A 22,953-nucleotide genomic window follows, 5' to 3' on the forward strand; every position below is an offset into this window, starting at 1 on the left:
CGTACGTCGGCCCCACATAATGCCACCCCAAAACAGCAGGGAACCCGCACCTTGCTGCACTCGCGGGACAGTGTGTGTAAGGCGTTCAGACTGACTGGGTTGCCTCCAAACACGTTTCAAACGATTGTCTGGTTGAAGGCATATGCAACACTCATCGGTGAAGAGAACATGATGCCAATCCTGAGCGGTCCTTTCGGCGTGTTTTTGGGCGCATCTGTACCGTGCTGCATGGTGTCGTGTTTGCAAAGATGGACCTCGCCATGCAGCCTATTGCGCACAGACTCAGTCGAATCACGACGTCCTGTGGCTGCACGAAAAACATTATTCAACATCGTGGCGTTGCTGTCAGGGCTCCTCCGAGCCATAATCCATAGGTAGCGGTCATCCACTGCAGTAGTAGCCTTTGGGCGGCCTGATCGACACATGTCATTGACACTTCCTGTCTCTCTGTGTCTCCTCCATCTTCGAACAACGTCGCTTTGGTTCACTCCGAGACGCCTGGACACTTCCTTTGTTGAGAGCCCTTCCTGGCACAAGGTAACAATGCGGACGCGATCGAACAGCGCTATTGACCGTCTAGGCAATAGTGAACTACAGACAACACGAGCCGTGTACCTCCTTCTGGTGGAGTGACTGGAACTGATCGGCTGTCTGACCCCCTGCGTCTAATAGGCGCTGCTCATGCATGGTTGTTTACATCTTTGGACGGGTTTAGTGACGTCTCTAAACACTCAAAGGGACTGTATCTGTGATACAATATCCGCAGTCAACGTCTATCTTCAGGAGTTCTGGGAACCGGGGTGATGCAAAACTTCTTTTGATGAATGTATATATTGTCGTTAATAAAAATTGTTTAAATTTACAAACATTACTAATTACACTTCAGGGAAATGTTCATGGAACATGCACCTTTGTTTAAAAATTTACTTGGTCTGCGATTCAAACCCAGGCCAGCTGTATGGCAGCCAAGCATTCTATCACAGAACCATGAAAGCATTTCGAAAAATAGCTTTTTATTCAGTGTATTAGACTTGCTCAGAAAACTTCAAGGTCGATTTTCTAGAGAATTTTTGAGAGTTGCATTGAAATACTTTGGCAGTTGAGATATTTTAGTTCCTGAAGTTGGCGTAGCATAAACAAAAATCTGACAGCCGAGTGGTCTCCTTGTTAGCCACAACTGGGCTCGAACTTTGGACCTCTGGCTTTCGCGAGTAAGTACTCTACCAAATGAGCTTCCCATGTTCGACTCGGGGTCTGTCCCCACAGCTCTACTCCCCCAGTATCTCGTCTCCTACACTCCTTACTTTACAAAAGCTCTCCTGCAAAACTTTCAGGACTAGCACTTCTGTCAGAACGGGTTAGCAAAGGTCCAGGGTTCGAGTCTCTGTCCGGTACAAAGTTTTTAGCTGCCGTGAAATTTCAATAAGAGACGTTTTTACTGTTTTAAGCCCTTACTGTTGTAAAAAAGGGGTCGTAGCACTGGGAGCTGACCTGCGATAAGGCTTTTAATTCAGCGCCAACGAGAGATGATACGACGTGAAAGTGCGTGGTGCAGAGACGGACCGTGATTCACAGCGGAGGCGCCGAAGACGCTCGGAAGGCAGACCTTGCGTTCAAGGTGACCGAGCCGGGCTCTCGATTGTAATCGCGGACAGCGAGACGGAGGCGTGTTGCCGTGGCCGCTTCTCTTCTCTCGCGTTGCAGCGCGAGGAACCTAATTGCGGGTCCGGCAACCACGCCCGGTGGTCATCAAAGTGCAAACGAAACACCCCAGCGACCTTCGGCTGGGCAGCATGTATCGGACCTGTCGTAATGACAGCGTCGGAGGCCGAGTTGCTCAAAATCGCTTCGCATTGACCTTCAATGCCAAGGCCCCGTGCGTGCCGTTAATTGGGCGAGTCATGCGCACCGCGGGCAGAACAGGTTCGTGCAGCGGGCGTGGGCCCAGTGCTGAAGGAGTGCCGCGTGTCATCTGGCGCAACGCGTCACGAAAATACAAAGGGTGGGACTCGACTCGCCTCGAACCTGCCCCTCTCAGGGTCGGGGCAGGGAAATTCGTTAGCGCCTAGCGGTACTCGCCGCCGCTAATTCCCAGCTTGCGGCCGCAGTAATGCGTCTGATCACAGGCTGACGCAACAAGCGCCTCCTTTTGTGGACGTACCGTACAGTTTCGTGATACTTGTTACGAATTTATGGCGAATTAAATTACGCCACCTGACAATCAGGTATACAGGTATTCTGCAGACGAAGTTGCGTAGCGTTGGTCTTGCGGCATTTCCAATCATTTCATGTACAAAAACAGTTAAACTGTGAATAGTAGAGACTATTCCATGAAGTTTCGGGATTGCAGACAGGAGTTCCTTGCGGGGTGGTGGAGTGGCTATCCACGTAAAAAAACAGTATTCCATTTGAGTCCATAGACGTATCACGACACTGCACTGTACAGATATTTGAATGTTGTGCAGGGGCAGTAGAATTTAGTGAAACTAAACTTCTAATTGTTGTTGTTTACAGGTCCCCTAACTCCGACTTAAGAGCATTTCTGCTCAAGCTAGAGAGGGTTCTTGATTCACTTTGTAGGAAGCGCCAGAAACTATATGTGGTGACTTCAATATAAATTTTGTACGTGATGGTGCAAGGAAAAGGATGTTGGTAAATCTCCTATATTCATATGATCTGATGCAGACTGTGTTTTTTCCAACTAGGGTGCAGTGGAACAGAAGCATAGCCACAGACAATATTTTTATTCATTCTTCATTACCGGTTGGGCATATGTTAGTAAAAGCGTGAATGGCCTTTCAGACCATGATGCACAAATTTTAACACTAAAAGGCTTTTGTACTCAAACCAATGTCATATTTAATTACAAACTATGTAGGAAAGTTAATCCAACAGCAATAGAGAGTTTTTTAAACCTTGTCAAGGAACAACAGTGACAGGATGTTTATAGTGCCGATAACAAAGATGATAAATACAATGCTTTCCTTAACACATTTCTCATTCTCTTTGAGAGTTGCATTCCATTAGAACGTTCTAACGGGGTTCTATCAGCAATAGGGAGCCCGGATGGCTGACTAGTGGGATAAGGATATCTTGTAGAACAAAGCGGGAATTATATCAAAATGTTAGAAGTAGTCACAATCAAGATACAGTAGCCCATTACAAACAGTACTGTAAGGTGCTTAAAAATGTTATTTGGAAGGCAAAGAGTATGTGGTATGCAACTAGAGTAGCTAATTCACTGGATAAAATATTCCTTGGTGTCATTTCCTGTTACAATATTAGCTTATTCCCAAGAAAAAGCAGCTTTTACCCGGTTAATACTCGGCAGAAATCCAACCTGCATTTGGAGCTGACTTCGTTAACTCTTGTGCAGAAAGGTGTGCAGTATACTTCTTCATCCATTTTCAATAAGCTACTACTCGAATTCAAAAATCTTAGCAGTAATCCACGCGCTTTCAAATCGAAACTGAAGAGTTTCCTCATGTGTCACTCCTTCTATTCTGTCGAGGAGTTCCTTGAAAAATTAAGCTGATTTTTAATGTACTGTTGATTGCGTTTACTTAAACTTATGGACTAATTTTTTTCGGTGCAAGAATATTTATTTTTATCTGTTATTACTTTTATGTTGTAATTTCATGTACTGACACGTTCCATGGGCTGGGAGATTTGCTCCTCAATTTGGTCCTACGGATCTTTACGTGTAAATAAATAAAAATAAATTAAGTAGACTTTTTGCCACGATATTTCGGCTGACAACCATTCAGCCGTCTTCAGATGAGTGTTTTGGACTAGAGTTTGCTAGTTTCTATTGCTAACTTTATACCAAAACTTGGCGCGGAGAGCCGGCCGGAGTGGCCGAGCGGTTAAAGGCGCTACAGTCTGGAACCGCACCACCGCTACGGTCGCAGGTTCGAATCCTGCCTCGGGCATGGATGTGTGTGATGTCCTTAGGTTGGTTAGGTTTAAGTAGTTCTAAGTTCTAGGGGACTTATGACCACAGCAATTGAGTCCCATAGTGCACAGAGCCATTTGAACCATTTTTTTGGCGCGGAGACGTATGCTTACATGGACAATATTTGGTCAAAATTAGGCTAATCTTAAGGAAACATTATGTCAAAGCACTCTTTCTGCCCACCTTCATAGACTTGTGCTCTTACCAAGCGAGGTGGCGCAGTGGTTAGCACACTGGACTCGCATTCGGAGGATGACGGTTCAAACCCGCGTCCGGCCACCCTGATTTAGGTTTCCCTAAATCGCTTCAGGCAAATGCCGGGATTGTTCCTTTGAAAGGGCACAGCCGCCTTCCTTCCTCATTCTTCCCTAATCCTATGGGATCGATGACCTCGCTGTTTGGTCCGATCCCCCCGAATCAACCAACCAACTTGTGCTCTTCTCGGTTCAGCACTATCTGCGTTTGCGGATACCTGGAATCTATAGATACCTTGCCACTGTGTCAAAACCTACATTGGTCAACGACGCGCACAGTGTGTGTAAGATGCACTCAATATTGTCGCCACACTCACCTTTCACAGCCCAGTAAGTCAGCTGTGGCCGAGCATTGTGTCTCCTCAAGACCTTCCATGGATTATTTGGCCTCGACGGGATTCCATTATTAAGGAACAGGTGGAAATACTTTTGTCGGAAGATCTTATTAATCTTGATGGCGACCTTCATCTGGATACGGCGTAGACCTCGGTGATTTCTTTAACTTCTTCAGAAAGAAAATATTTTATGACTAATAACACGTCTAGGTACAGTTAATTTTATTAATTTCGACATCGAAACTTTAGCTCCGCGAGTACGCTTTCCGATAGAGTGCGCATGTTGTATCGCAGGGAAAGTACGGTCAACTTGCCAATGGCCGCTATTTTGGGCCCACTGTGCCGCTGGTGCTACATACATATTGGCAAGTTGGCTGTACTTTCCCTATACAGAGCTTTAATCGCATGTGCCTGTGTGCCATACATTGAGCAATATCGCAAGAGCGAGAGAAAGGCAACATAGGTCGCTCATGTAGCTGCTGCCATTGTGTATGCATTTTAGGTATTAATTTAGCTATGTGAATTAGCAATCTCCGGTGCAAAACATTCACTTGAAGATAAGTAAACGGTTGTCAGCCGAAATATCATAGCAAGAAGTCAACGTAATCCTGCTGCAATCCCGAAACTTCATGAAAGACTCTGAGTCCCTATAAATTAAATTAAATTGCACAACATTTTCATATTATGGATGTCATCGACAATCGATAATGCTTTAATCGAAACGGCAGAAGTCCAGGACTTTTGGTCCCAGGGTTCACTTGCGTTGACACTGTGTTCCAAGTACAAGTGAGAAGTCAAAACAAGTTCCCATAAATAACATTTATTACGTAAACACAATTCACATATCCAGTCACTCATATCGACAGGTCTCAACCACGTTTGTCCAATAGTGATAACTTTGGCAGGCAGTCACAAAAAATACATTTATTGTAGGACACACGTCCTACCCCGACGTCAACTCAGCCTGAACTGCCCTTAACTTCTCTCGAAAATCTGTTTATAGAGAGGCCTCTGCCCACCTGTTTAGTGGGTGTGAAGTCACAAAACCAAAATAAGAATATATAACGCATAGTAGAAACACGCTGTTTTATGGCTAGAAATATTTTAATTTAAATTAGATCTTACATCAGGCAGTTTGCCCTGTGTGTATTACAGTGATCAAAATGTATAGGGTGACTCGAAAGTCCGTCAATATTAAAAAATTCAATACTTTATAGAATTACGTAAGTAGAGAGGTAAAAATTGACACACATGCTTGAAATAACGTGGGGCTTTATTGTAACAAAAGATGTGCACAAAATGAACAACAAATGGCGCTTCACATGATACAAAAGCAATAATTAGCAAACGATTGGTTTTTAGCAAAATAGATGTTCTTCATAATTAATGCTAAGTTTGTTGCCAGTCATTCATCAACAGTACCTGTAGTACGGGGACAATGCTGTGACAGCACTGTACAGCATATCAGTAGGTATGGTGATAAATAGCTGACAAATGTTGTCTTCTAACATTTCTAATGAGGTCGGAAGATCACAGTAGACTTGCGACTTCAGATAACCTCACAATCAATAATTACACGGATTGAGGTCTGCTTATCCGGAAGGCCAAGCACGACAGATGAAGCGGATCAGCACGCGATCCTCACGAGAGTTATGTGGAAGGTATCTTCCACACGTGTAGCAATATTGGGTGGAGCGCCATCCTGCATAAAAATCGTACCTTCCAGCAGGTGTTTATGTGAGGCTATGAATTATGTGACTTCCTCCTTCTCTACGACTCATTTTCTACACGATTCTCATGCAGCATAACTGAAGTGTTGCTGCCCAGCGCCATCTGTTGGCCAGTTTTTGCCATCGTTTCAGGTTTCAATAATAAATGGAAATGTCGTGTGGCTAGGGCCTCCCGTCGGGTAGACCGTTCGCCTGGTGCAGGTCTTTCGATTTGACGCCACTTCGGCGACCTGCGTGTCGATGGGGATGAAATGATGATGATTAGGACAACACAACACCCAGTCCCTGTGCGGAGAAAATTTCCGACCCAGCCGGGAATCGAACCCGGGCCATTAGGATTGACAGTCTGTCACGCTGACCACTCAGCTAAAACCCTATGTCATTTCAGGCATGTATATCACTTTTTAATCTACCTACATTATTCATTGAATTATTGAATTTTCAAATGTTAACGAACTTTTGGATCACCATGTATATTAATGTGATGGCGTCAATTGTTGAGTCATCTACCCCTTCTACAAACCGCTCTGCCATCTTAAAGAAATAAATATAATTTTTCGAAAATTAAAATGACAGAAAATTGATGTGCAAAATATCTCACCTTAAAGGAAATTTGTGATTATTCCAAAACTGGTCTTTGATTTAGCGAGTCTATAATATTTATGAAGTTACGGAGAATTTAATACTGAGATTTAATATTTAAAAAAATAATTCACCTGATGCGTTTAGGTTACATTCGTTTGCGTAAAATACATTCTTTTGTCGTCTATCATTGGCTGAATCAGCATTACCTTTCACAACAGTCTTTTAACTGGCATTTGACAATTTTGGAATTACATAGCGGCTAAAATACAGTTTCAGGACTGTCTGGTATCCATGTAATAAGCAAGCTCTTAGCAATGTCATGCTGTCGTTAAAAATGTCTTGTATATAGAATTATTGAAATTACGTATTATCAGTATAGGCTAGGGTCAAAGACTTTGTTGTTTATGTTCGTGATAGACTAAGCTATGAAATTATATCGTACTACTGAAATATGTATGGCTTGGATTATACACTGCTCAAAAAATTAGAGGGATAACATTTTAAACATCAGCATTATTTTCTCAGGAATGTTAGAAAGTGAAACAGACTTTTGTTCTGGAAAATGAAACCTTTATTTACCAGAAATGTACACATCATGTTCTCTTCTAATCACAGTGCTACGGCCAGAAATTCAACACAGTGTCGTAAACGAAAAGGGGAAACTCCTTCACTTAAGTCACATAAGGCACAAAAAGAAACATTTCAGCACCTGGTAGGCCTCCACGATCCGCTTTTTCCTGCCCCACGTCTTCTCGAGCAGCAGCCTAATGTTAGAATCTCGAGGTCCTGTAACGTTCCCATGTTGGTTGATGGTGAATGCGCTCCCGCACTGTCTCGTTGTAGAATAAACTGGGGACCCATTACAACTACACCCAGCGCGATCTCGTTTATGTACCTCTGAGTATTAAGTCGGTCTCTGATTTTATACAGGTCTGGCCGGCCATCAACCGTGATGCGACCCCACACCATGACTAAGCCGCGGCAAAATCTGTCCGTTTCCCTGACTGATGCTCCATTATAACGTTCATCACGACGTCGATATACACTTATATGTCCGTCGGACCTTGTTAGACGAAAGCGGAATTCGTCTGTAAAAAATACATTGCGCCAGGAACGCATTGCCAATGCGTATGTCCGTGAGCAATTTGAAGTCGATCTCTCATTCGCAGAGCAGTTATTAGAGGAACGCGATGAGGTCTTCTTGGTCTTAAATTGGCCTCTTGGAGTCTGTTGCTTATTGTGTGGTCACTGGTACTGCAATCAGTTACTGCTCCTAGATGTAAAAAATGAGCGTATGACGTCAGTGGCCGGGATTTCCCAGGCGGAAAGTTCGGCCGCCAGGTGCGGCTCTTATTGAGTGCGACGCCACATTGGGCGACCTGCGCGACGACAATGGGGATAAATGATGATAAGGACAGTACAACACCCAGTTCCTGAGGAGAGAAAATTCCCCTCCCCAGGCAGGAATCAAACCCGGGCTCCCGTACGTGGCAATCCAACGCGCTGACCATTCATATTGCTCCTAGATGTTTTTTGAAGTTCCATGGCAGTCGCAGTATGCCGGCCGAAAAAACAACCATATATCGGTCGTCGCTGGCCGATGTTTTCCGCTTTCTCCCTTGCCCTGGCTTTCTTGTGTGTGTAACAGTTTCACGAAATTGTTTCCAAACCCTCCCACCAACAGATGAAGTCAGATAAAACTCTGCAGACACTTCACGAATAGAAACTTCCTGGCAGCTTCAAACTGTGTGCCGGACCGAGACTCGAACTCGGGACCTTTGCCTTTCGCGGGCAAGTGCTCTACCATCTGAGCTACCCAAGCACGACTCATGCCCCGTCCTCACAGCTTTACTTCTGCCAGTATCTCGTCTCCTATCTTCCAAACTTAACAGAAGCTCTCCTGCGAACCTTGCAGAACTAGCAGTCCTGAAAGAAAGGATATTGCGGAGACATGGTTTAGCCACAGCCTGGGGTATGTTTCCAGAATGAGATTTTCACTCTGCAGCGGAGTGTGCGCTGATATGAAACTTCCTGGCAGATTAAAACTGTGTGCCGGACGGAGACTGGAACTCGGGACCTTTGGCTTGAAAGGTAGGAGACGAGATACTGGCAGAAGTAAAGCTGTGAGGAGGGGGCGTGACTCGTGCTTGGGTAGCTCAGTCAGCCTTCGGCGGCGCAGCGGTTCGGACGGTGTTTACGTCCCTGCCGCACGTCTGCGCGAGAGGTGTTTACGTTACGTGTGTAGCGGTGTGTCGCGGTAATACATAGAACGAATCATGGCCTTGTCCTTCCGCAAATCGACACTGAAATTTAGTTTTGTTAACGAATATGCTCGACCGAAGGCTTACGAGATCGAACGTTATTTACGGGACGAGGTGAAAATCGAACCTGACGTTCTAGTTGGAATCCACTTATCTATAGTCAGCAGCGTGGTTTATGTCAAGCTTATAAATGAAGCGGCATGTGACGAACTACTACTTCGACACAGACAAGGACTTCGTTTCTGTCATTCGGACGGGAATGTTGGAGCGGTAACAGTTCAACACGCCGGCATGGGACTCAGAACGATCCGCGTCTTTGAGCTTCCATTCGAAGTGCCAGAAGAATTGGTGACAGACGCCCTGCGTCCTTACGGAACGGTCCTATCCCACGTGGCTGAAAAATGGGCGAGCTTCAAGACGTATCCTGTCCTCAATGGCGTCAGACAAATACGGATTGAACTCCGAAAACACGTCCCGTCATACTTGTACATCGCCGGTTGTAGGGCGATTGTCATTTACGACGGACAACCAAGGACGTGCTCTGGATGTGGGAAGGAGGGACACATACGTTCTGAGTGTGCTCAACGAAGGTTATTACAGCTGCCACGGAATGATCCACCCCTCACGCCGCATCCGACTGTGCTCCCCATGACTTACGTCGCCGCATTACGCGATGACGTGGGCCGCGAGACAGACGCGTACCAGAACACACAGACAGCGGCGGATCGTGGCGAGCCACAGAAAGACGACGTTGCGCTGGACCGCCTGCAGCAGTCACAGGACGCCCTCTCTTCGGTTCCGCTTGAGGCCCCTTCAGATAAGGCACTTGGAGACGTCGAAAATACGACGGCGCACGATTCTGACGTCCCGCACGAACAACTGGAGACCATGCTGACCTCTGATTCTGAGGCCCGGCAACGTAAACAGCGCTCACCAAAACGCCGGAAGAAGCGCCGCCTCACGGTGGAGAACGATCACTCTGATCTAGTAGATAATTCTGAGAAGTTTACGGGTACAGAACAGACGACCATGGATACAGAAGAACTACATCGCGTGGATGCAACGGTGGCCAGCGGGACGGCGGCACGACCTACTGCTGACGATGCTCCAGACACAGCGAAGGAGCTCGATAGACGGCAACAGGCTACTGAGGAGGCTACGGCGCCTGCATCGCACGACAACGATGGGACACTAGGGGACTGGTCAGAAGAGCCACCCCCTTGGGGAACAGATGATGCCGGAGGAACTGCTCCCACGCACTCTCCCGGTGTACGACCGGCAGGGTGCACGGAATAATGGCAGACTATATGAGGGGACGGCGGGGGACGTTAGTCCGACAGCAGCCCATGTACGGCAAAATTAGCGACCGTACGCGACCCTATCTACGTTGATCGCCATGCAGCAAGCTTATCGGATAGGGTCTGTTAACATCAATCGCATTGGGACGCCGGTGAAAATCAAGATGCTCAGTGACATGATAAAGGCTGCGGATTTAGACATCGCACTATTACAAGAAGTTCGGGTACTTCCCCCCTCGGACTTTTACGGTTACGACATTTACTGTTCCCCGTGTGACGAGAGAGGCGTTGGTACAGCTATACTATTAAAGGAAGGGATACGTGCAGACGAAGTAGAGTATTTGCCTTCTGCCCGTGGTACGGCCGTGACCATAGGAAGAATACGTTTGATCAACATATACGCACCGTCAGGTTCGGATAAGAGAAGGGACAGAGCAGATTTTTACGCCCATGAGGTTGCACCGTTGTTCCAGGGACGATACGATGGTTGCATACTCGGCGGAGATTTTAATTGTGTGCTTGACAGAAAGGATCAACAACCTAACTATACTACTAGCCAAGAACTTAGGGAGCTGGTCAACGGGATGGAATTGGTCGATACATGGGACCTGAAGTATCGCAACCAACCAGGATATACATTTTTTACTAGCCACTCCGCGGGCCGTTTGGATCGAATCTACGTTTCAAGGGCGTTAGCAGTGTCGACGGTGGACGCAGAAATATGGCCGACAGCGTTTACAGACCACGAGGCATATATTTGTACAGTTAATCTTGATAGACAGCAGGTGTGGAGACGGAGGGGTAATTGGAAGATGAACGTCTCCCACCTGCGAGATGCAGAATGCCGACGCATGGTGGAGGACGCGTGGCATGGCTGCCTCCGTCGACGAAATTCTTTCGGTTCTATCCTGCAGTGGTGGATCGAGTGCGCGAAGCCAGCTTTACGGAGGACGTTAATAGGTTATGGGAAGGAGGTTTCTCAATGGCAGCGCACGACCACTGAGTTTTACTTTACGGCTCTCCGGGAACTGTTAGCTCAACCACCTACACCAGAACGCCAGACGGCCGTCCACCGCGTTAAGGCGAAGCTGGTACAACTTGCGACGCAGAGGATGGCAGGTACGATGATACGCGCGAGGTCGCAGGATTTCCTGCCCAACGAGGTTCCCTCGATGCATTACGTGATAAAGGAAAGACGAAGAAGACGCAGGAATTTAATACATGAGATCGATCTCGGCGATGGACGTCGTTATACAACACAAAGGGGCATAGCACAGGCGTTCACGGATCATTTTAGCAGATTCTATGCGAGCAACGGGGAGGGTCAGAGGGAGCTGGAGAACGTCCTGGAAGAGATCCCTGACGCGACGACTGTGAACGGGGAAGCAGACGGGTTATCCGAAATTACGTGTGAAGAGCTGGAAGAAGCGATTACACGAGGTGCTTGCAACAAGTCCCCAGGTCCAGATGGATTCCCGTTGGAATTTTACCGTGCCTTCGTGACCATTATGACACCGATGTGGCTATGTATGTTTAATGAGCTTCTGCGGCAAGAAGTACCGGTTCACATTCAGTTCCCGGACGGACTCATGATACCGATACCGAAGCCCCGTGGTGGCAAACGGCCTTGTGATTATCGCCCCTTGACCCTCCTTAATAGTGACTACAAGATCTTCATGCGCATCCTGGGAAGTCGTATCAAAAAGTCGCTGGAGCATCGAATACATGCCGATCAGACTTGTCTTGGCGGCATCAGTAATATCCACACAGCCTTGGGAGACTATCGTGACGTCGTCGCCCTCGCGGCTGCATGCCGCCTCCGGGGGGCGATGGTTGCTGTAGATTTCGATCATGCTTTTGATCGCGTGGATCATGTGTACCTCGCGGCGGTGATGAACAGGATTGGTGTCTCGCCATTACTGACCAATGCTGTGATGCGGCTGTTGCACGGCGCCAGATCAGCGATGGTGGTCAACGGAGGGAGAACTGAGTATTTTAAGATCTTAAGATCAGTGAGACAGGGTTGCCCCTCGTCGATCCTCCTTTATGCGATTGCCTTAGAACCGTGCCTCGCAGGCCTTCGCCGCCGTCTTACCGGGATCTCCCTACGGCATTTACCATTCAAATGCAGAGCATATGCGGATGATATTGTGTTCCTCGTACGGAATGAGAGGGAGACTCAAACAGCACTGGATTGGCTACAGACGTATGGGATGGCAGCTGGAAGTGTGGTCAACTACCGAAAATCACAATTCATGCATGTGGGGCGTGGCCTAGAACCAGGAACGGAAGGACCCTTACCTGCGGTGGAAACCCTTCGCTGTTTGGGTATCACCTTTCATAAAGAGACAGCGGGAACGGCTGCGGACAACTACCGAAGACTGTTACTCAGAGTCCGCACGGCAGTACGACTAAACGCCCTACGGTCGATGGATATGCTGCAGCGAGTGTTACTCGTCAACCTTTATCTCGCGCCCATGATGTGCCACCTGACACATCTTCTCCCCTTGACGCGTACGATGGCTATGAGGATTCAGGCGGCTTTTGGGTACTATGTGTGCCTGGGACAACTCTTTAAGGTACAGTACAACACGCTTACCCTCCCAGCGCGAGAGGAGGGCGTTGGTTTAGTGAACGTGCACGAGAAGGCGCGTGCCATGTTTATTAATACTATGCTCAAACGGTGGCGCAACAGGAACCACTCGCTTACGGGGACGATCATCGAAGAACTCGTACCAACATCGCATCTTCCTCCAGTCAGTGTCGGCCATATATCGCCCCCTTTAACGTATGTGCGCACGTTCATCGTGGAACACAGTTACGTTCGAGAGCGTTTACCGACGACCCGACAGTCGACATCGAAGGACGTGTACCATCTGCTCCTTCGACAGATCGCCCGGAATAGGGTGGAACGCAAACATCCAGCTGTTAATTGGCACGTGGTGTGGCGCACGGTCCACCACCCCCACCTACCTACATCAGTCAGATCAACATGGTACCTTGTCGTCAACCGAAAATACCCTACAAATGATAAAAAGTACGCAATACATTTGGCGGATTCGCCCTTGTGTCAGCAATGCGGCGTGCTGGATACGGACGACCATCGGCTGGTCTGCGGCGAGGCATTGGCTGTCTGGACTCTCGCAAGAAAGATAATAGCGTTCATGCGGCGCACTATCTATACAGCAGTCTCTTCTGACATAGTATTTTTTCCAGAGGAAACGTATTTTCCGCGTCATAAGACGAACGCGGTGGCGTGGATCACAGGTATGACGGTCCATTACATTTATAGAGACACACGTACGAACTTACTGAACGTCCTGGATTACTGGCAATACTTGCAAGATGGACACACAAAACTATTACGGCTACAAAAGTACAAGGATTGGTATGCCAATTTCCTAGTAACGGTTTTTGCGGACCCGCCATATACCTGGGGTGTGCCGGGTGCGCAAAGATGAGCGGCGGTGCTGTCTTGTGAAACCGACCAAGTTAAAGTGATCGACTAAGAACACTATGCGAGTATGCGACTTGCGAAAAACTCACGCTTGAACAGTTATCAAATGGATGTATTTCAAATTTTGTTTTCATATCCAAAATACTTTTCTTTAGGGTGCCGGAGGTGGCCCCACTTCGATTTTGTTGTTATTTCATGCTGCATGGTAGGACGGCAGCAAGGATCCTTCCAGAACAGTTATCATGTGACAGGACGTACTATGTTTATTTTGTGAATAATAAAGGTTTCTGTTTCTCCTACCTTCCTTCATATAAATAAATAAAAAAAAACCTCCTCACTAAAAAAAAAAAAAAAAAAAAAAAAAAAAAGATGGTAGAGTACTTGCCCGCGAAAGGCAAAGGCCCCGAGTTCGAGTCTCGGTCCGGCACAAAGTTTTAATTTGCCAGGAAGTTTCATATCAGCGCACACTCCGCTGCAGAGTGCAAATCTCATTCTACTTCACGAATAGTCCAACCTTTCTGCAGTAATGTCACTGCCCGAACACGTTCTGCCTCAGTCAGATGCCTCATGTTGACTGATGGAACGTACAGAAAGAGACGCGCTCGTCACTTATACTCACTAGACAGCAGAGTGAAACATTGTTCGACCATTTCACTCTTCGGCACAGCACAATACATTTGAATACTGCTACTCAGCGACGGCTTTTCAAATGTATTATGGAGGATTGTTATCGCTATTAAAACACGTCGGAAGAGCAACGGTATACAGGGTAATCAAAATATCCACGGGTGTACTGCCGGTCTACAGTGTCCAACGGGCACAATATTTCGGCGATCATTCATGTCGCCATCATCAGTTGTTCTATTGCTGACTAAAGACGCTGTACTGAATAACATTATGTCAGTGCTTGCATCATTTGCTATTGCTACTGCAAGTCGTATGATTTTAGGTTGGTAGTATCTCAAAGAACAAGTGACAAGAGCAAGCCATTAATGCTTATTTTCCCCTGGGCGGCAGATCACGTGTTGACGCGTGGACGCTATACGGACAGACTTACTCCACTTAGTGTTGCGATAACAGCCATGCAGAAAACATCACGTCGCGAAATTCTGTGACGTGTTTGTGTGAAGATTGTTTAAGGCAGAGAAAATAAGAACCAGTACACATCAGTGTGTACATATTAAGGTTCCACATATAATAATGTCTGTACTTATACCCGTTACAAATGGTTCAAATGCCTCTGAGCACTATGGGACTTAACTGCTGAGGTCATCAGTCCTCTAGAACTTAGAACTACTCAAACCTATCTAACCTAAGAACATCACACACATCGATGCTCGAGGCAGAATTCGAACCTGCGACCGAAGCGGTCGCGCGGTTCCAGACTGTAGCGCCTAGAACCGCACGGCCACTTCGGCCGGCACACATGTTATTCTACGCGAAAATAGTAAGTAATATGAGTACACGACATGCCAACGTCACAGCTATATTTACGCTATACCCGTTACACCTAGTATGTTTCAATTACAGAGTATATACACAGTACACTCGATCAGATTCTTCTCCTTCGAAATGTTTTAGGCAGTGTATTATATTTATTTTTTATTTGAATTGCAGGTAATAACAGAGGGAAAGTTAAGCGAAAAATATGAAAACGTAAGCACACCACACAAAGAACAGTCATCTTCAGGAGACGTTCTGCTAATACCATTTCACACCACTTCCAGTCTTAATAATTGCGTTCTTTCAGGGAAAGAGAGAGTCTACAATAATGTATGCCGTATCCAGATGAAGCCACTCATTGATGACTGGATCCCGTACAACTACCATATCGTGGGGAAGTCCGCCCCCGTTAGCTGTGTGGTCAGGGCGGCGGAATGCCACGCCAAGGGGTTCGGGTTCGATTCCCAGCTGGGGCAGGAGATTTTCTCTACTCAGGGACTGGGTGTTGTGTTGTCCTCATCATCACTTCATCCCCCATCTCCGACGCGCAAGTCGCCCTATGTGGCGTCGAATGCAATAAGTACTTGCCCTGGGCGGCCGAACTGTCCCCGATGGGAGACTCCCGGCCCACGACGCCGTACGACTCGTTCCCATCGTGGGGAAGCTGCGTTTCACTTGCTGCTCCGAATAGTCCGAGGAATTTTACTATCTGTACTGCCCTGTGAACATGGACTAGAAGACCAGAGTGTCCGCGGCGTGCTCATCATGAATACGTAGAAGAAAGGGGTACATATGGTCACCAACAGTGTTGAAATAGACACCCTAGTTCATGTTGGTACCCTAAATGAGCTGACCGTGTCTTGCTAAGAAAAACACTCCCAGAAAATCACAGAATCATCTCCCACCAGAACTACACAAGCCACATAATGCGGCTTAAACGTCTCTTTGAGCTGGCGTTGTACTCTAAGCCTTGGGTCATTTGTACAGAGACAAACTCGTGAGTCGTCGGAGTAGATTATACGCCTCCAGTCAGCTGTCATCTAGTTTCTGTATTGTTTGGTTCACTGAAAATGAGTACGTTTACGTGTTGATGTGAGAAATGGCCTTTTGAGAGGTGACCGAATCCGTTTGTCCATTTCATGCAGCTCTCTTCACAATGTTCGCTCAGAAACTAGTTGAATTGATTCTGGATTCACTAACAGCACCAATTGGTGCCGGTTTTGAAACAGATAGCCACTACCAAAGTGTGACAATCGTCTTTGGTACATGTCACTTAACATCTGTTTACAACCCCCGTTACATCACGTTGCATGACTACAGTGGTACACCGTTCTTTGTAGACACTTTGTACTGCTCATGTTGATACACTGGCAAATCAGGCATCTTCAGTCGGGTGTGGTCATGATCACGTCCAAACACGATACGTCCTCTCTGTCATTTTGTCGCGTCTCCATGTCTGTACATCTCATTGTTTCCACACACCCTATTGGAACAAACGCAATACTTCAGTGCAATGGAAGGCTCACATGCCGAGCAGGTACCAGTTTTATACCATCTACAACGCTTCAAAGCAACCAGTGTTATAGTTTGAAGGGCTGACGAACATTTTGTCCGGAAATCTTACGTTAGATTCGTAGATTTGTCAAATACTTTTGGTAACATGAAATGGAATAGTTTTTCTTTCCTAGGCAGTGTGACATCACCAACAGGAACAGAAGGGTAATTCACTCTCTTGATGCGATGTAGACTGTAGTATTCAGCACTGAAACAATGTTACAAGAGATTAAAATGAGCAAACATGTTAGGCAGTGATGCTCATTGTCACCAGTTTTACCGTGTATTAGGTGTACAGATAAAGATACTCCAATCATTGGTACCTTAATATGTAGACAAAATGGCTCTGAGCACTATGGGACTTAACATCTATGGTCATCAGTCCCCTAGAACTTAGAATTACTTAAACCTAACTAACCTAAGGACATCACACAACACCCAGCCATCACGAGGCAGAGAAAATCCCTGACCCCGCCGGGAATATGTAGACACTTCGGTGCGTTAGGTGTTTCTACTCTGCATCTAACAGTCTTTCCAGAAACATGTTACCTAATTTACTAACTGATGTTTCCTGCACAGTCATAACTGCCCTACGAAGTGGACTATACCTACCAGTAGAGACAATTCGTTTAGCGCCCACGTGTGCACGCTTCAATTCCTGACCTGCTGCCTAGGGGAACATAAACATTAATGGTTTACTTGTGTCTTTCGTACTTGGAGGTACTAACCAACCAAAAAACATACTGCGTAATTACGAGGGTTGGAACTCTAATAGTTGCAACTATTTATTTACTGCTCGTACGAAATAGATACGTGTTTCAAATTTTTACTCACCTTCACAGTAGTCACCAGCATTGTGTATAACCCACTGCCAGAGATATGGAAGTCGTAGGATACTCTTAGCAGTGTCAGTTGTGTTGATAGTTCAAGCGGCGGGGTCAGTTGCCCCACGAATTTGTAGCAGTTCTGAAGCGAGTGCAGTGAACTGTTTCTTTCGGTTTAGAAATCGAGTTGAACTTTCGAGGGCATAAGTCAGGGGAGTTCAATAGGTGGTATAGCACTTAGCAGCCCCATCACTCAAACAAATCAGTAACAGCTTGCACTGTACGTGCTTGAGAATTGTCCTGCAAAATGATGGTCAGGTAGTGCAGAAAGTGTCATCACTTCTGTCTCTAATCTGGTCGTAGGTTGTGTTCGAAAAATGAACAGCATAGAGACAGAAATGATGACACTCAGCAAACGGAATTATTCATGTGTATCAAAGTGTTGCTAGCAGCCCAACTAACAGTACGTAGTGAGTCAAAAAAATGAGGTACAATGGCTCAGCAGCTGCTTACAAGCCACACGAACTGTAGTCAATGCTAAGCGATGCTTGAGATTGTGTAAAGACAGTGGATCACTGGAAACGGTTGATTTGGTATGATGGAGCACGCTATACCTGTGGCAATCAGATGGAAGGCTACGGGTTTGGTGAATGCCTGGAGAACGTTACCTGCCATCAAATGTAGTGCTATCAATGAAGTGAGGATGAGGTGGATTTAGAGCGTGCCCCTTCATTGCGCTTAAGAGAACTCTAAATGGTGAAGGACACTAACACATTTTACAACATTATACACTGTGTACAATAAAAGTGGTAGACGATGACTGTATCAGCGTGACAATGCTCTCTGTGATAAAACAGCATCTGTGAGGCAATGGTTTGTGGACAGCAACATTCCTGAAAAGGACTGTCCTGGCCAGAGTCCCGAGTCCAATGGAACACCTTTGGGATGCATTAGAGCGTCGATTTCACTCCAGACACCAGCGTCCAACAACACTACCCTCTTTGGCTTCGGTTCTTGAGCAACAATGGGCTGCCATTCCTCCACAGACACTCACACAGCTCACTGAGTGTCCCCAGTAGGGGTCAATCCGTCATAGAAAAGAAGAGAGGAACACCACATATTAATGTCCACTAGTAGACGACCGAACATTTTTGAACAGCTATTCTATCTCGTCGGTCGGACTGCACTGTATTCATGGTTTGGGAAATTTATTTTATTTCCCTTTGTGGCCGCATAGGCTTCTTTTCGACAAAGTCGTCAATTAACCTCAGGGAGGGAAGTGGCGTCGGCCATCTGTCTGTGGATCGTGTAAACATTTTTTCTGTGGTTTAACTTATTTTAACTGTTTGTGTACTGTCTTTTCTGCGGCGGGGACTGGGGACCAAACAGGAATTCGCCTAATCAAGCATGGGAAAATGACCTAAAAATCACACTCAGATTGGCTGGTGTACCAGGTAAACAGTTGTTAATCCGAGTCGTGGAAGCTACTGAAAGGTGCGTTAAGATACTCAAACAAGTCCTGGCCAATAACGTAATTGTTCAGTCGTTGCAAATTATTTATCTTCGGCAAAGTGTGAGCGTTTTACCCGAAAAACAACTGTTCAGTTTAGTTGATTGTGGCGCTTTTGTTTCGACTGTAATCTCGTCAAGGAAGGCAGAGGGTAAATGCTGATTCCAGCACATAGCCTTTCCCTCTTCGTAAGACGAAGGGGGCTACGAAGTACAGTTTCCCCAACCGTCAGACAAAACATTATCTATTTTTAACACCGCATATTCTCTTATTCATCGAAGAACTGCGAACATATATGGATACCGTTGCACAGTCCACTGCTCATGAAGTACCTGCAACCTGCTCTCTGCTCCTCGACGAACAGATCCTGGAGTCGAAGAAAATGTTCGAACCGGCTAAAAAAAAAAAAAAAAAAAAAAAAAAAAAAAAAAAAAAAAAAAAAAAAAAAAAAAAGTTCAAATGTGTGTGAAATCTTATGGGACTTAACTGCTAAGGTCATCAGTCCCTAAGCTTACACACTACTTAACCTAAATTATCCTAAGGACAAACACACACACCCATGCCCGAGGCAGGACTCGAACCACAGCCGGGACCAGCCGCACAGCCCATGACTGCAGCGCCTGAGACCGCTCGGCTAATACCGCGCGGCAGAACCGGCTTCCTCCGAACCAACTGATTCGCACATCTTTCGTCAGCACGCTCTGTTAGGAGAGCCAAAGTGTACGAGCTGACATTCTGCTGGTGTCAAATAAATCGTGAAGTATGGTCGGAGAAAGTACAGGTGGGATAAGCGTGACAACGATTGGGCGTCACTTCCCAGGTAACTGGAGCCTCATAAAATTACGGTGAGAGAAAGTGAAGCTGCGCAGGCCTACAAGCAGTCCAACACCATGGAAAGGTCAACACCAGAGTTCTGTCTCCGCTTTCCCTATGTCGGCAGAACATATTTTGCGCATCTGTTGTCTCCTTTCTGAAGATAAAGTGCCAGGCGTACCCGGCGCTGCGCCTTTGAACGTTACCGCATACATGCTAGCCACTTGCTCGCAGATATGCAAATGTCCTTCCCAGAGGAAAGTGTGAGCGTTTTGGCCAACGGGCAGACTTATGTACTCTCTTTTCATTGAGAGAGCAACGTCTCTAAAATGTGACGCACGATATACGTTTGGCAGTAGGATATCAAAAGAAGTTCGTAATTGGATTTGTTGATAGGCACGGCGCAGCATGTCAGATTGAATGGAGAGTCGTCAACTGATATAAAAAATCGTTCAAATGGCTCTGAGCACTATGGGACTTAACATCTGAGGTCATCAGTCCCCTAGAACTTAGAACTACTTAAACCTAACCAACCTAAGGACATCACTCACATCCATGCCCGAGGCAGGATTCGAACCTGCGACCGTAGCGGTCGCGCGGCTCCAGACTGAAGCGCCTAGAACCACTCGGCCACACCGGCCGGCCAACTGATATACAAGTAACTACAGGCGTGCTCCAAGGAAGTTTATCTTAATACGAGGCCAACTTTTTGTTCCCAACCTCCGACTGGTAGCGAAATCTAAGCCACAATGAAAATCAAAACTGTTTTATTTGCGACAGTTAGCTACACCTTCCAGTTACTTCTCTACATAGTCGCGCCCCTACTTAAGACTTTTGTCGTAGCGTAGTACTATCTTTCCCTGAGGAGTAGGAGGAAATTAATGTTTAGCGATCCGTCGACAACGAGGTCATTAGAGACGGAGCACAAGCTCAGATTGGGGAAGGATGGTGAAGGAAAGCGGCCATATCTACATGATTACTCTGCAATTCACATTTAAGTGCTTGGCAGAGGGTTCATCGAACCACAATCATACTATCTCTCTACCATTCCACTCCTGAACAGCGCGCGGAAAAAACGAACACCTAAACCTTTCTGTTCGAGCTCTGATTTCTCTTATTTTATTTTAATGATCATTCCTACTTAAGTAGGTTGGTCTCAACAAAATATTTTCGCATTCGGAAGAGAAAGTTGGTGACTGAAATTTTGTAAATAGATCTCGCCGCGACGAAAAACGGCTTTGCTTCAATGACTTCCATCCCAACTCGCTTATCATATCTGCCACACTCTCTCCCCTATTACGTGATAATACAAAACGAGCTGACCTTTTTTGAACCCTTTCGAGGTCCTCCATCAATCCCACCTGGTAAGGATCCCACACCGCGCAGCAATATTCTAACAGAGGACGAACGAGTGTAGTGTAAGCTGTCTCTTTAGTGGACTTGTTACATCTTCTAAGTGTCCTGCCAATGAAACGCAACCTTTGGCTCGCCTTCCCCACAATATTATCTGTGTGGTCTTTCCAACTGAAGTTGTTCGTAATTTTAACACTCTGGTACTTAGTTGAATTGACAGCGTTGAGAATTGTACTATTTATCGAGTAATCGAATTCCAACGGATTTCTTTTGGAACTCATGTGGATCGCCTCACACTGACAGGAAATCACGAATCCAGTCGCACAACTGAGACAATACCCCATGGGCCCGCAGCTTGATTAGAAGTCGCTTGTGAGGAACGATGTCAAAAGCTTTCCGGAAATTTAGAAATACGGAATCAACTTGAGATCCGCTGTCGATAGCGGCCATTACTTCGTGCGAATAAAGAGCTAGCTGCGTTGCACAAGAACGATGTTTTCTGGAACCATGCTGATTACGAATCAATAGATCGTTTCCTTCTAGGTGATTCATAATGTTTGAATATAGTATATGCTCCAAAACCCTACTGCAAACCGACGTCAATGATATAGGTCTGTAGTTCGATGGATTACTCCTACTACCCTTCTTAAACACTGGTGCGACCTGCGCAATTTTCCAATCTGTAGGTACAGATCTATCGGTGAGCGAGCGGTAGTATATGATTGCTAAGTAGGGAGCTATTGTATCAGCGTAATCTGAAAGGAACCTAATCGGTATACAATCTGGACCTGAAGACTTTCCCGTATCAAGCGATTTGAGTCGCTTCGCAACCCCTAAGGTATCTACTTCTAAGAAACTCATGCTAGCAGCTGTTCGTGTTTCAAATTGTGGAATATTCCTATAGAAGGAACCATACCGGTATTTATCTTAAGCGATTTAAGGAACTCAGGAAAAACCTGAATCAGGACGGTCGAAAGCGGGTTTCAGCCATTGTCCTCCCAAATGCGAGTCCTGTGTGCCAACCACTGCGCTACTCCACAGGGTTTCCAATGCCGTCGTCATACGTAGAAGGCAGCCGCCTGCGGTTTCTGCCAATTCCCTACGCTTGTCTGCAGTTCGTTGTCTGTCCCAAAATGTTATCTTCATAGCCAGCGAGCCATGTGAGCGAAGAGATGAGAATCAGGGGAAGCCAGGTAGGGGGGGGGGGGGGGGGTGAACTAACACTTGGCAGCGAAAACGCTACAGGAGTGTCATCGTTGCATCTGAAGTACGCAGCTGATGTCATGAAAAAAGAAACGCACGACAATTACATTATGTGTGCTGCATGAAATCAGGCAAAACTCTTCAGCAAGCCCTCACACTTCGCGGGAAACGCTATTTTCTAGGCATCTTAATGAGCTCACAGTGCGCTCATAACTGAAAAGTACAACTTTCGGGGTTTCTAGAGACAGTGGGCAAACATGTCCGCAAAGCTTCAGCGGATTTACACTGTGGTTTTAATTTTGCGATCGATCGGAGGTTGAGAAAATATCGCTTGCGTCTACAGTATTGCACCTAACGATTGCATTAAGTGGTGTAGTT

General features: G+C 46.3%; 1 protein-coding gene across 1 annotated transcript in view; it reads left to right on the plus strand.

Annotated features, from left to right (window-relative positions):
• The window catches only part of LOC124545288 (leucine-rich repeat extensin-like protein 3), a 128,858-nt gene that overhangs the window by 22,009 nt on the left and 83,896 nt on the right, over window positions 1-22,953 (plus strand). The gene's annotated exons all lie outside the window — the stretch shown is intronic.

The sequence above is a fragment of the Schistocerca americana genome, chromosome 8 (assembly GCF_021461395.2).
Source record: "Schistocerca americana isolate TAMUIC-IGC-003095 chromosome 8, iqSchAmer2.1, whole genome shotgun sequence".
Lineage (NCBI taxonomy): Eukaryota > Metazoa > Arthropoda > Insecta > Orthoptera > Acrididae > Schistocerca > Schistocerca americana.